At 41.8% G+C, this 12,305-nt stretch overlaps 1 non-coding gene and 1 pseudogene across 1 annotated transcript; both read left to right on the top strand.

The window, feature by feature from the left end:
• The first annotated feature begins 308 nt into the window (after positions 1-308).
• LOC101966137 (uncharacterized) lies at positions 309-2,592 on the top strand (annotated as a pseudogene).
• On the top strand, positions 350-440 carry LOC144365247 (small nucleolar RNA SNORD88). Its single transcript, XR_013423571.1, has one exon. It is a non-coding gene; the product is annotated as a small nucleolar RNA SNORD88 (small nucleolar RNA).
• Positions 2,593-12,305: the final 9,713 nt, after the last annotated feature.

The following is a 12,305-nucleotide window of genomic DNA, read 5'->3' as shown; positions in this document are numbered from 1 at the left end:
TGCTGTTAACACTGTTGGCTACCAATCCGGCACAACTGCAGACTACTCAATAGGATGAACATGAATTAGTTTGGGCAGTGATTAAAAACTTGGCCCAACCTTGCAGAGTGGGAGGTTCAGGGTGTATCTTCTACCAGAGGGGCTACCCACCATCATTCCCTCTTGGAGGTTTCTCCAGGTGTCCTGCTGCCTTGCTTTCCTTCCTGGTAAGTGTGGAAGAGGCTGCAGTTGGGAGGGAGCAGCTCAGCACCATGCACTCTTGAAGCAGTGGCTTCCTTAATCTCCACAGTAACCCTGTACTAGAAGGGATGAAATCACTGGATTGCTGTCCTGTCAGAGTTGTGCTTGGGGACCCCCATGATATCCAGCACTGGGCTCTGATTGCCCCTGAATACACAGTGCCATCCAGGACCTTTGACACCTGGGGATCTGAGGGGCCCCACTCCAAGGAAGTACTGGGTGGGGGTGTGGCCATTTCTACTTCGGGAAACTTCTGCAACAGTGCCCCTCCTGAACCTCTTGCTCTTCTCTACCTTGGGGCAGGTGTGTCTTCGGTTGAGAGAGTGCTAGCACCCACCCAGATGGGCTGGGGAGACTGCTACTATACATACACTGAGCTCCTGGATATTTCTCAGCGATTCAAGCAAAACCCCAAAGAGCTCATGATCACCTGGATCCTACAGGTGTGCAACCAGGAGGACTCAGCTCTGTCCCTGAATTCCAGGGAGCTGACGCTGCTGGGTGACCTAATCCAGGATGCCATTTTTTTTTTTAATCCAAACAACCTTTATTTTTCCATTCAAATTCCAGTTATTAATCTAGAATGGAGGCTGATAAACTTTTATGTAAAGAGCTGACAGAAAAAAAGAAAATGAAAACCAACAATAAAAAAAGAAAAAAAAAGGATGGATGGAAGCATAAGAACTCAAATTGATTTTTGCTTAGATTTCCAGGGTTGCAAAGAAAACTGAAAGTTATATATGTGAAATGCACTGAAATTTTGAAGTTTGATGTAAGAAAAACTTGTTCCAGAAAGAAAAAAAAAGAAAACAAACAAACCCTTTAAAAACACAAAATACAAAAAAAGAAAGAAGAAGAAAACACACATACACATAAGGGGCTTGTAGACTATAAGCATTTTAGGCTTTTTGCTTATCTAGTCTTTTTTTAAATTGTTGGTTGTTCAAAACATTACATAGTTCTTGATATATCATATTTCACATTTTGATTCAAGTGGGTTATGAACTCCCATTTTACCCATATACAGCTTGCAGAATCACATCAGTTACACTTCCCTTGATTTACATATTGATATACTCATGTCTGTTGTATTCTGCTGCCTTTCCTATCCTCTACTATCCCCCCTCCCCTCCCCTCCCCTCCCCTCTTCTCTCTCTACCCCCACTACTGTAATTCATTCCTCCCCCTTGTATTATTTTTCCCTTTCCCCTCACTTCCTCTTGTATGTAATTTTGTATAACCCTGAGGGTCTCCTTCCATTTCCATGCAATTTCCCTTCTCTCTCCCTTTCCCTCCCACCTCTCCTCCTTGTTTAATGATGGTCTTCTTCTCGTGCTCTTCTTCCCTAGTCTGTTCTTAGTTACTCTCCTTATATCAAAGAAAATTTGGCATTTGTTTTTTAGGGCTTGGCTAGCTTCGCTTAGCATAATCTGCTCTAATGCCATCCATTTCCCTCCAAATTCTATGATTTTGTCATTTCTTAATGCAGAGTAATACTCCATTGTGTATAAATGCCACATTTTTTTTTATCCATTCGTCTATTGAAGGGCATCTAGGTTGGTTCCACAGTCTTGCTATTGTGAATTGTGCTGCTATGAACATCGATGTAGCAGTGTCCCTGTAGCATGCTCTTTTTAGGTCTTTAGGGAATAGACCGAGAAGGGGGATAGCTGGGTCAAATGGTGGTTCCATTCCCAGCTTTTCAAGTAATCCAGGATGCCATTTTCAACTACCACTGCAAGACGCTGCTCACCTGGCTGCTGCGGCCTGGTATGGACATTGGGTTTCTTCCTGCACTTTGAGGCCACTGAACTGCCCTTTTGTCCTTGAACCACCGTGGAGGTGGGCATCCAGATGGTGCATAAGCTGGGCATGCTCAACTGAATCTACCATGAGCCGCCCTCACCACCCTCACCTCCTGAGCCGGAGTATGCCAGAGGATATGCCTTTCACTTAGGCCCTGCAGCAGCGCCTTCTGACAGCGGTGCCCTCCGAGCCGTGGCTCTCACTGGTCAGCCTGTTAGTCAAGGGCATGACGGTGCTGGAGGTTGCGATGAGATCCAGCTCATTGCTAATGTGGGTTTGCTTTGGTGCCAGAGCCAGCCAGGCTGGGCCAAGCTCATGCTAGGGCTGGACCCCTCATGCAAGGACCTCACTGGTTGGCTGCTTAGCCATGGGGTGCCCAGGGAGAGGGTGAATGAGCGGCCCACCAAGGTCCTCCTTGAGCTGTGCATCAAAGAATCCAAGCACTGGGGCAGCCAGCCAGTCTATGGGCCAGGAGAGGAGCAGCTGCCCCCACCCCCCTACTCTGACTAGGTCTGCGGGGAGGAGTCTCCTTTGTGCCAGGATTAGCCCCTTCCAGCTGATGAAGACACCCAGTGGGTGCAGTGGGAGGCCAAACTAGAAGAGCTGCTTTCAGCTAGAGTTCAGAGAGTGCGTTTCCCATGTATCTCAAGCACCCTTACTCATGGTCAGGGGCCCCAGAAGAAAGGGGCGTCCTTACCTCTGGCTGCTCTCGTTAACACTGACCAGAGTCATGAAGGGAGTGAGTCATGAAAACAGCCACTTTCCCAATTGGGCCTTGGAGTGGGTTGTGCCATTTTGTTAATCTCACCCTGGCATCAGTGTGATTGGGCACCGTAGTGGACCCACCGTCTGCCATTTGAGTCCCCAAACACTACAGGCCAAGTGGAAACCCCCTGGCCTACAACCCCTGACATCTTGTTTTTACTTTTTTTTTTAAATTTTAGATGCAATATTTTTTTTTAAAGAGAGAGAGAGGAGAGAGAGAGAGAGAGAGAGAGAGAGAGAGAGAGAGAATTTTTTAATATCCATTTTTTAGTTTTCAGTTATCACAACATCTTTATTTTTTATTTTTATGTGGTGCTGAGGATTGAACCCAGCACCCTGCACATGCCAGGCGATCAGGCTACCGCTTGAGCCATATCCCCAGCCATATTTTTACGATATTTTTCCCTTTTGCAGTGTTTTCCCTCTCCAGGTCTTGTTTTTCTTTTAACTATTGTAACGCTTCCATTTTAAACTGTGCTTTGCTGAATGCCCCCCAGACAGGGGCTACCCATCCCTCCAGGTGGGTCTGGTTTCTCTAATCTGTACATGTGACCTCCCACAAGTCTCTGAGGTAGGTTTAGGGGCATGTGAACCAGAATCACAGCTATGGGGACAACTGGTGGTTCTGCTCTCATGAAATGGTTCACTCATTAAAAACAAAAACAAACACACAAAAAAAAACATGGCCCACCAAGCACACAGGAAGCATAGTTTTACATCACATCAGGAGACTTCCCCAGATCTCAGACTTTCATAACAGCAACATTGGGCTGTGATTTGGAGGTGAATACTGCTCACCAGGAACAGGTATTCCCATAATAAACAACAATCCCATTTTTATTTCATCTGCATTAAAACCATCTGTCATAAGAGAAAAAGCAGACAAAAAAGGGTTCCTAAGACAAATATTTATTCCTTGCCTTTGATAGATATAAATGTGCTAATTGGCATTTTGAATATTGAGGATTATGGGGAAAACATATAATTAATATTACCACTTAAACATTTGACCTTACCTTCCACAATAGATACAATTATCTAATTAAAGAAGATGGAAATGCCAAAAGTAGAAGAGACATACTACTGCAACAGAGTTAATAGGTGTGGAAAATTTCATTGTTGTCAAACTCGCTGTTTAATACCATTATTGAGATTCCTTTGTGCTTTTTATAAAAATATGAACTTCTTATATTTAGGGTATATTTGAATGACTTAAATGGCAGAGGATGGAAATTTACAAGCATGGCCATAAATCTACTATATTATTTTCTTATTGTTCATTTGGATAAAATGCTTCCTTTTCCTAAGAAGCGTATTTTAAAGCAACAAGTTTATGGAAAAAATGCAAGTAAAATGTTAGAATATTTGCATTTGTAGAAAAAACAACTACAAGCATTAATATTTCACATATTTGGTAGTTGGTCTTATTTAGTATTTATCAACCCCCAGATGTTGAGAAATTGGCAATCTTACTTTGTTTCTAAATATTTAATATCGTTTTAAATCAGACTTTTCCTTTTTCCTGGTGCATTCCTGTTAATGTGGGATAAGCAAAACATTTCAGAAAATTTATCCTGAGTTATTGGGGATAGAAGAAAGAGATGATCTGAGATCTATTTTCGTATTTTCTGAATTTCAGTACATACTCAGAATGATTCTTTAAATAGAAGAGGTGTGTTTCTTTTGTTTCAGGAGTTAAAAAAAAAAAAAGAAGTTTGATTGATGTCCCTCAAGTACTGGTTGAGTCTAAGAGAACACTTTTAAAGATCTAAGTATTAATGGGGTTTGAAGAGTTTAAAAAGAAAAAAAAATCCATATTCAAGTTAATGTGTTTCCCTCCATCATTTTTCCTGGCTTTGTGTGTTCTGACATTGCCTGCCTCCTTGTCTCTTGGTATTTCTGAATTCTTTCCAGCCATTGCTTGACTGGGAACACATGCCTTTTCTTTTATGCTATTCTATTGACGTTCTGTTGAAAATATAGTGATGAGGAGAAGGAAGAATAAATGGCAGCTGTTGGCTGTATCACAAGAAATGACCTAGGTTTCAGGTGGGGGTGACGGTGGGTGGAGGAGAGAGGCAGACACTTGCCTGACCACCTAGTGAGCAGACTGTCCCTAGTTTGATGATTTTCTGCTTTCACTGGAAGGCAGCCCTAGGGCTGTTTGGGAAAGAAGCATCCACTAAATTCCTGAAGACTGTGATCATGTGTTCCCTTCCCCTGCTGGGTTCTTCTTAAACCTAGCATGGCTCAGGATGCTTGTCCATCAAGCCTGTTACTGTAGGTTTGAATTTTAAATTCTTACCTCCACTTGTTTATTCCTGTCCTACAATGGTCAAATCATGCATTCTGGGTGCAGTAGTGTGTGTGTGTGTGTGTGTGTGTGTGTGTGTGTGTAAAAGGGCAAAAATGTTTTAAGTTAAAACATTAGTTTAAGGATCATTTCTGCAGATATGGATCCTGCTCACATGGAGCTTATGTTCTGAGACAGAATTAAGGCAAAAGCATAAAAATTAATAGAAAAGGAGCAAGAAAGGAAAGAAGGAAGAAAAGAAAAAAATAATAAGCAGTGATAGGATAAGTACCAAGGCGATGGCATGGAAAGCTAATAGTGGGAGGGAGTCAACTATAGATTGGGTTATCAGCAAAGGTGTCTTGGAAATGAAACTCAAGCTGCGAGTTAAAGGACAAAGAAGAGTATTTCAAATAGGAAAAAGCTGGTGCAAAGTCCTTTGGTGGAATAGTCTCAGTGTCTGAGGACTATTTCTCTGGTGAATTGGAGAGGTGCTGGGTGTGGAAGAGACAAACTAGTGTGGTGGGATTATGGAGGGCCTTGCCAATTATTGTTAATAATTCAGGTTTTTTTTTTTTTAAATGTGATTTAAAAACCCTCCCCCTGGGTGTTCTCAGGTAGGATTAGGATGGGGGAGGGGTTGTTATAGAGCAAGATCTACCTGCAAAGTCTAAGCCCTGTTGTGGGGCGGCCTGAAACCACTACTTCTTTGCAATATTGCCAGAAGAATGTCAAGTGAGTCACACATTATTGTAGGCAGGAGTTTATTAGAAGGGAAAGGAAAAGGGACAAAATGACACTCTTAAGGGAGAAAGGGAGAGAATGTCCTCTCAGAGTGGAGAGGGACCATACATCTTTCTGTCCTCCAGTTTTATTGGGGTCCCAGAGAAGTTTCTAGAGAGTCCCAACCCAGGTCCACCTTTTGACTTTTTTGCGGGGGCGGGGATGTTGGAGGACTAGGGATTGAACCTAGGGCTGTTTAACCACTGAGCTACATCTCCAGCTCTTTTAATATTTTATTTAGAGATGGGGGTCTCACTGAGTGGCTTAGGCCTTATCAAGTTGCTGAGTCTGGCTTTGAACTTGTGAGCTTCCTGCCTCAGCCTCCGGAGCTGCTGAGATTACAGGTGTTCCCACCATGCCCCACTACTTTTGACAGATGCAGGATGACATCAGACTTTCAAGCCACCCCTGCTCATGGTCTTACCCCATGGAGGGAAAAATTCACTATTTATAATGACATGCTAAAGAACATAGGCAACTCTGGGTCACCTTGGCCCTTGCTGACCAATTCCAATTGGAACTTGTTCCTAAAGATTTTATGGTTGGGGTCTTTGCTTTTAATTATCCTGTCTCTCTGAGTCATGGATTCTGGTCTGCATAAATGTCACCAAAGTCTTCTTCATAAATGTCACCAAAGACCTCTCTCTCCTCATACTCCCTGAAGGGGTAATTTGTGTTCTTCTTATGAGCAGGGAGAAGTCTAGGAGCCTGCCTTTCTCTTTGTTGAGAATGTCACATGTCATATTAGTTTAAGCCAGGCAGAGCCAGGGTGGCTACTGGTAAATTGGTTTTTAGAAGAAAGCATGTAAGTGTGTGTCTGTCTCTGTGTGTGTGTGTGTGTGTGTGTGTGTGTGTGTCTGTCTGTCTGTCTGTCTGTCTGTCTGTGCATGCACTCAGCCCAGTCTATAGAATTATCCCCTTAACCTCATGTTTTCACCATTCAGGTCTGTCAGCTACCTATCAGGGGTAACTGCATCTCATAAAAACTTTTAAACTTTTAAACATATTTAAAAGATCACTGATGTACATTTGAAAAGACCACGAATTCTTAGAAGAGAATGTGATGGTGAGTATTTTGTAAGAGATCAAGTTACCTGCACAGAACAAAGAACAAGTCAGGAAGCTTGTGCTATTAAGTGTAGGTGGGGAGTGATGGTGATTTACACTAGGGATGTGGTGAAATGGACAAACAGAGCTGGCCTTGGTGGCCCAGGGACCTGGGAGGCTGTGGCAGGAGAATCACAAGTTTGAGGCCAGCCTGGGCAACTTAGCAAGTTCCTGTCTCAAAATGAAAAAGAAAGAGGTCTGTTGCTGAAAGCTTGGAGGTAGAGCACTTGCCTAGCATGTGGGAACCCCTGAGTGCAATCCCAAGTACCAGGAAAAAAAATGTAGAGAAATGGACAATTATGGATATGTTCAATGACGGAGAGAACAGGACTAATAGATGGAATGGATATGGGAGATAAAGAAGATCAAGAAATCAGATTTAAGTTATAGACTGATATGTGGCCTGAGAAGCCAGGTGGATGGTGGTACCTTCTTGCTGAGATGGGTAAGGCTGGTGGAAAATCAGATTTCGAAGACAGTGAATTCAGAAGTTGTTTTCACCAGTGTATTTCTGAGGCATCCTAAAGTGGGTCTTTACATGTGTAAGCATGGGGACTTGAATTTCAAGATGAAGACAAATTTAAAGATTTGATTTGGCTCCCATCATCATATAGATGAGATCTAAGGAGGTTTTGGACATAGTCCTAGTCCATTCCAAATTTAGATGTTGGAGAGAAGAGGAATTATCAACAAAGATATCTGCAAAAAAGCAACTCAGTGAGATAAAAGGAGAATCAAGAAAACGTGATACACAGAAACCGAGAAGAAATATTTCAAAAAGGATGGTGCAGGCCCTATTTTAATTGCTGCTGACAGAGGGGGGATTTTTGTGACTCTTAAACAGACCAGAACTCAGGGAGATAAGGATAATTCCCCCTAAGCATAAAATCTGTAAGAGCTGGATCCAATTAGAACCAGTCAGCATGGGCCAAAGTGACCTTTGGATCTTGAAGAATGGAGATTACAGTAGAACAATCTTAGAGGTTTGGTTCAGGATGAAGCATACTTGGAATAGGTTAAGTATGTGAAAGTAGAGGTCTTGACTCCAAGCAACTCTTCCAAGAAGCTTATAGTCAAGGGAGGGTTTTTTCCTTTTCTTTTCTTTTCTTTTTTTTTTTTTGCTTTTGTTTTCATTAGGAGATTAGGAACACATTTATGGCTTGATGGCTGTACACAATTAAGATTTACTATTTGGAAATTGAGGCAAAACCAGGGAGATTCAATTTCCTTAAAAATTCCAATTCTGTGAGCACCATACTAACCTCTCTTGAAGTGGTCATGCAGTTCCTATGTTGTATGTTCCTCTCCTTTCCCACTCTCTCAGCCCACTGTGCTGACCCCCACAGGGTTCTTTTTTAAAAAAGCAATTTACCTGCAGCCCTGCCTGGCTTAAGTCAACAGGATATGTAACATTCCTCAGCAAACTACCTGTTATCTATGGGAGAAATACAGGACCCAAAATGCTGATAAGAAGAACACAAGTTACCCTGTGATGTGCACACAGGGACCTTTGTGATCCTTTCACAGACCAGCTCCCAGAACTCAGGGAGATAAGGATAATTTCCCCTAACCATGAAATCTGTAAAATCTGGTTCCAGTTAGAATCAATCAGCACAGGCTAAAATCACCTAGAGTTGTCATGTGCAGTAGGGACATGAAAATCTCACGTCATACTGTTGTCAGTCAAAACTCAAGAGGTAGATCTGGGCGGGACTCTCTGGAAACTTCCTTGGGACTACAATATACTTGGAGGCCAGAAGGGAAATGCAACCCTTCTCCTTTCTGGGACAACTCACTCTCTCCGTTTGAGAAGGTGTCCCCCGCCCTTTTTTTTTTTTTTTTTTTTTTTTGATGCTGGGCATTGAACCCAGGGCCTTGTGCATATGAGGCAAACACTTACCAAGTAAGGGATATCTCCAGACACCCCACTTCCTTTCTGATTAATTCATCCTGTTACTCTGGTGTGCTCTTTTTTTTTTTCTTTTAATAAAGAGAGAGAGAGAGAAAGAGAGAGAAAGAGTTTTTTATATATATATATATATATATATATATATATATATATATATTGTTTTCGGCAGACAAAACATCCTTGTTTATATGTGGTTCTGAGGATAGAACCCAGGCTGCACACATGCCAGGCGAGCGCACTACCACTTGAGCCACATCCCCAGCCCCTGGTGTGGTCTTAACAACTGGCGAGAAAGGGCTGTTCATCTTGTGATGGATAGAACAGGCCTTTGCCCCGAAACAGAAAGAAATTGTTCCTTTTCAAATTTGTAAAGTTTCTTAAAACATGCTGGAGCCAAAACAAGACATCATGACTGCCTTATTTCAGGGGTGAGGGTTGAATATTCACAGTCTAAGGCACTGTTTTACACAGAAAGCAGAAAGAATAAAATTAGTTAATGCAGAATTGTAGCTCTTTGCAAAAGAAAGATGGTATTTTCATAGGCAGATAAAAGGGATCTAATTCAACTCTGGGAAAAGATACAAATAAATCCATCTTATATATTTTTTAAAATGAGCGCATATGTTAATTGGATAGAACGAGGAGGCAGAAGTGAGTCACTACAAAAGTGGAAATTACTGCTGATATAAGGAGTGAAGACAGATTTCACTGGGACCTTGGGATGAATGGGGAAAGTTCTAGCATCTCAGTGACATGATAATAGACAGGAGATCATGAGTAATATTTAGGGGAGCAGCAGATAGTCAAGACTGGCTTCAGCATGGGGAGAGTTAGGAAGTAAGCGTATGAAGATATGTTGGGACAATATTATAGTTGGTTTGACTGCCAAGGCAACAACGAAAATTTACAAATATTAGGTATAATTGGATGATTCTGAACAGGGTGAACTAATGGCCTTTAATGTTTCTCTAATGTTACAATATACATTCTGTCCTGGCCTTTCTCTGAAGTTTCACAGCATGAGCTCTTTGAAGAGGTTAAGACAATACACCTGTCTTGGAGAATATGAAAACTAAAATCATAATAGTGTCCATTGTCCTTTTCTGAAAAAATATGGTATGCTCTATTCTAAGTGGTTCACATTTAGCCGTCATGTTCATCTTGTGATGTAGAAGTTACTGTTCTCATTTTATAGATAAAAAGAAAGGTTCTGTGAGATTTAATAGCTTCCCTAAGCTGAATAGAAAAGCCAGGGTGGAAATTTAGATGGTTCTGTCTGAAAAGCCAGTGCAGAACATCTCTTACCTTTGAGAAGTTTATGCTCCTGTTGGAGAAAATAAGACCTCTCTGTATGAAATGTTTTACTCCCACAGTCAGTATTCTTTCTTTTTTTATTTGTATGTAGGTTGGTAGCTATTACTTATGTCCATATAGCTGTATGATGAAATCAGGTCTTTATTCTTAGATTTTGATCTCAATGTCCTGTGTGAGGCTGCAGTTTCTGAATGGATGGAAATTCTACTTAAACATTAGCCCCCTTGGCTAGGGTCTAGACTTTTTAGATTGTTCTGATTCTCTGTCAGTTTGGGGATTCTCATCTGTTGCCGTTGCCACTAGTTTATAGTTCTGGAAAGCACCATTAACATTGTGGTTGATACAGTTGGCACCAAGTTGTGCAGTTGGTTGGCCCCACTTGTGTTGAGATTAGACCCCTGTGGACATTGAGGCCCAGATGTTTCAACACAGTTATGATGATTAGCTTACATATCAACTTGACTGGGCTAAGGAATGCCCAGATAACTGATAAACATTTCTGGGTGTGTCTGTGAGGGTGTTTCCAGAAGAGATTAGCATTCAAACTGGTAGAAGGAGTAAAGATCACCCTCACTAATGTGATGGCCATCATCTAATCCGTTGAGGGTCCCAAAAGAATAAAAAGATAGGGAGAGAGTGAATTTTCTCCATCCTCCCTCTTTCTCTAAGCTGGGAAATCTTTCTTCTCCTGTCCTTGGACATTGGAGCTCTTAGTTCATAGGAATTCAGACTTTGGAACTTACATAACCCACCATTCTCCCCTGCAATTCTGGTTTGCAAACCTTCTAAACTGTGAGCTACACCATAACCTTCCCCAGTTCTCAGGCTTTTGGATTCAGACTGAATTACACCACTGATTTACCTGGTTCTGTAGCCTGCAGATGACATATTGTGGAAATTCTTGACTTTCACAATTGCAAAGTCGACCTCCGTGTAATTTCCTCTTGGATCTGTTTCTCTGGAGAACTCTGACTCCAGAGAAGCATCAAGTTTCCTATAATCTGTGAAAACTGTGTCTTAGACGTTTGACTCCATCTTTAAGGGCCAGAGAATTTCCCTTGGTCCAGTCTTTCAACATTTCAACCTTCCACCATATTATCTCTACATTTTGCAACCTGTAGGGGCCTACTCTGCCTTCCTCCAGAACTTATTGTGATTAGGAGAAAGCTTTAAGAACCTGAGTGGTTCATTCATAGTCAAACATGGAAGAGCCAGGAGTAGTGGTGCACATGCCTGTAGTCCCAGCAGCCCTAGGAGGCTGAGATAGGAGGATCGCAAGTTCAAGGCTAGTGCCAACAACTTAGAGAAATCCTAAGAAGTTAGCAAGATTCTGTCTCAAAACAAAAAATAAAAAAGATTAAGGATGTGATTCAGTGGTCAAATTCTCCTGAGTTCAGTTCAATCTCCAGTTTGAAGGGGGAAAAAAAAAAAAGGCCAAAGAGACATTTCCTTTCATTTATTTACCATGAAATATTTACTGATATCCACATGGGTCATACAAACTTAGTGTTATGGTCTAGATATGAGGTGTCCCTCAAAAGCCCATGTTTAAAACAATGCAAGAAAGTTCTTGATGGAATGATTGGATTATAAGAGCCTTGACCTAATCAGTGCATTAATCTAGGATAGGAATTAACTAGGTGTTAATTCTAGGCAGGTAGGGTGAGACTGGAGGAAGTGGGTCCCAAAGGTTGTTCCTGGGATTATGTGTTTTGTCCCTGGAGAGCAGAATACTTTCTCTGCTTCCTGATTGTTATGTCCTGAACTGCTTTCCTCCTTAAACCTTCGGCCATGAGGTTCTTCCTCATTTTAGGCCCAGAGCAAAGGAGTCAGCTGTCTGTGGACTGAGATCTCTAAAATCGTGAGTGTCAGTTTTCTTCTTCTTCATTTTTTTCTTCTTCTAAAATTGTTCTTATCAGGTCTTTTGGTCACAGTGGCAAAAAGTGACAAAAACATCAGCTTCGTGGGTGCGTGATCTGTGTGGTCATAGAAGGTTTCCTGTTCAGAATGGAAATGAGCCTGGTTTCATGCTTTGCTGTTGCCCTCTGGAGGCTCTTTGTCATTTTATAGTTGAACAAGTGCTTTGTA

This window comes from Ictidomys tridecemlineatus, chromosome 6 (genome assembly GCF_052094955.1).
Source record: "Ictidomys tridecemlineatus isolate mIctTri1 chromosome 6, mIctTri1.hap1, whole genome shotgun sequence".
Classification (NCBI taxonomy): domain Eukaryota; kingdom Metazoa; phylum Chordata; class Mammalia; order Rodentia; family Sciuridae; genus Ictidomys; species Ictidomys tridecemlineatus.
The sequence above is the reverse complement of the archived record's forward strand: the minus strand, read 5'-3'. Positions and strand labels throughout refer to the sequence as shown.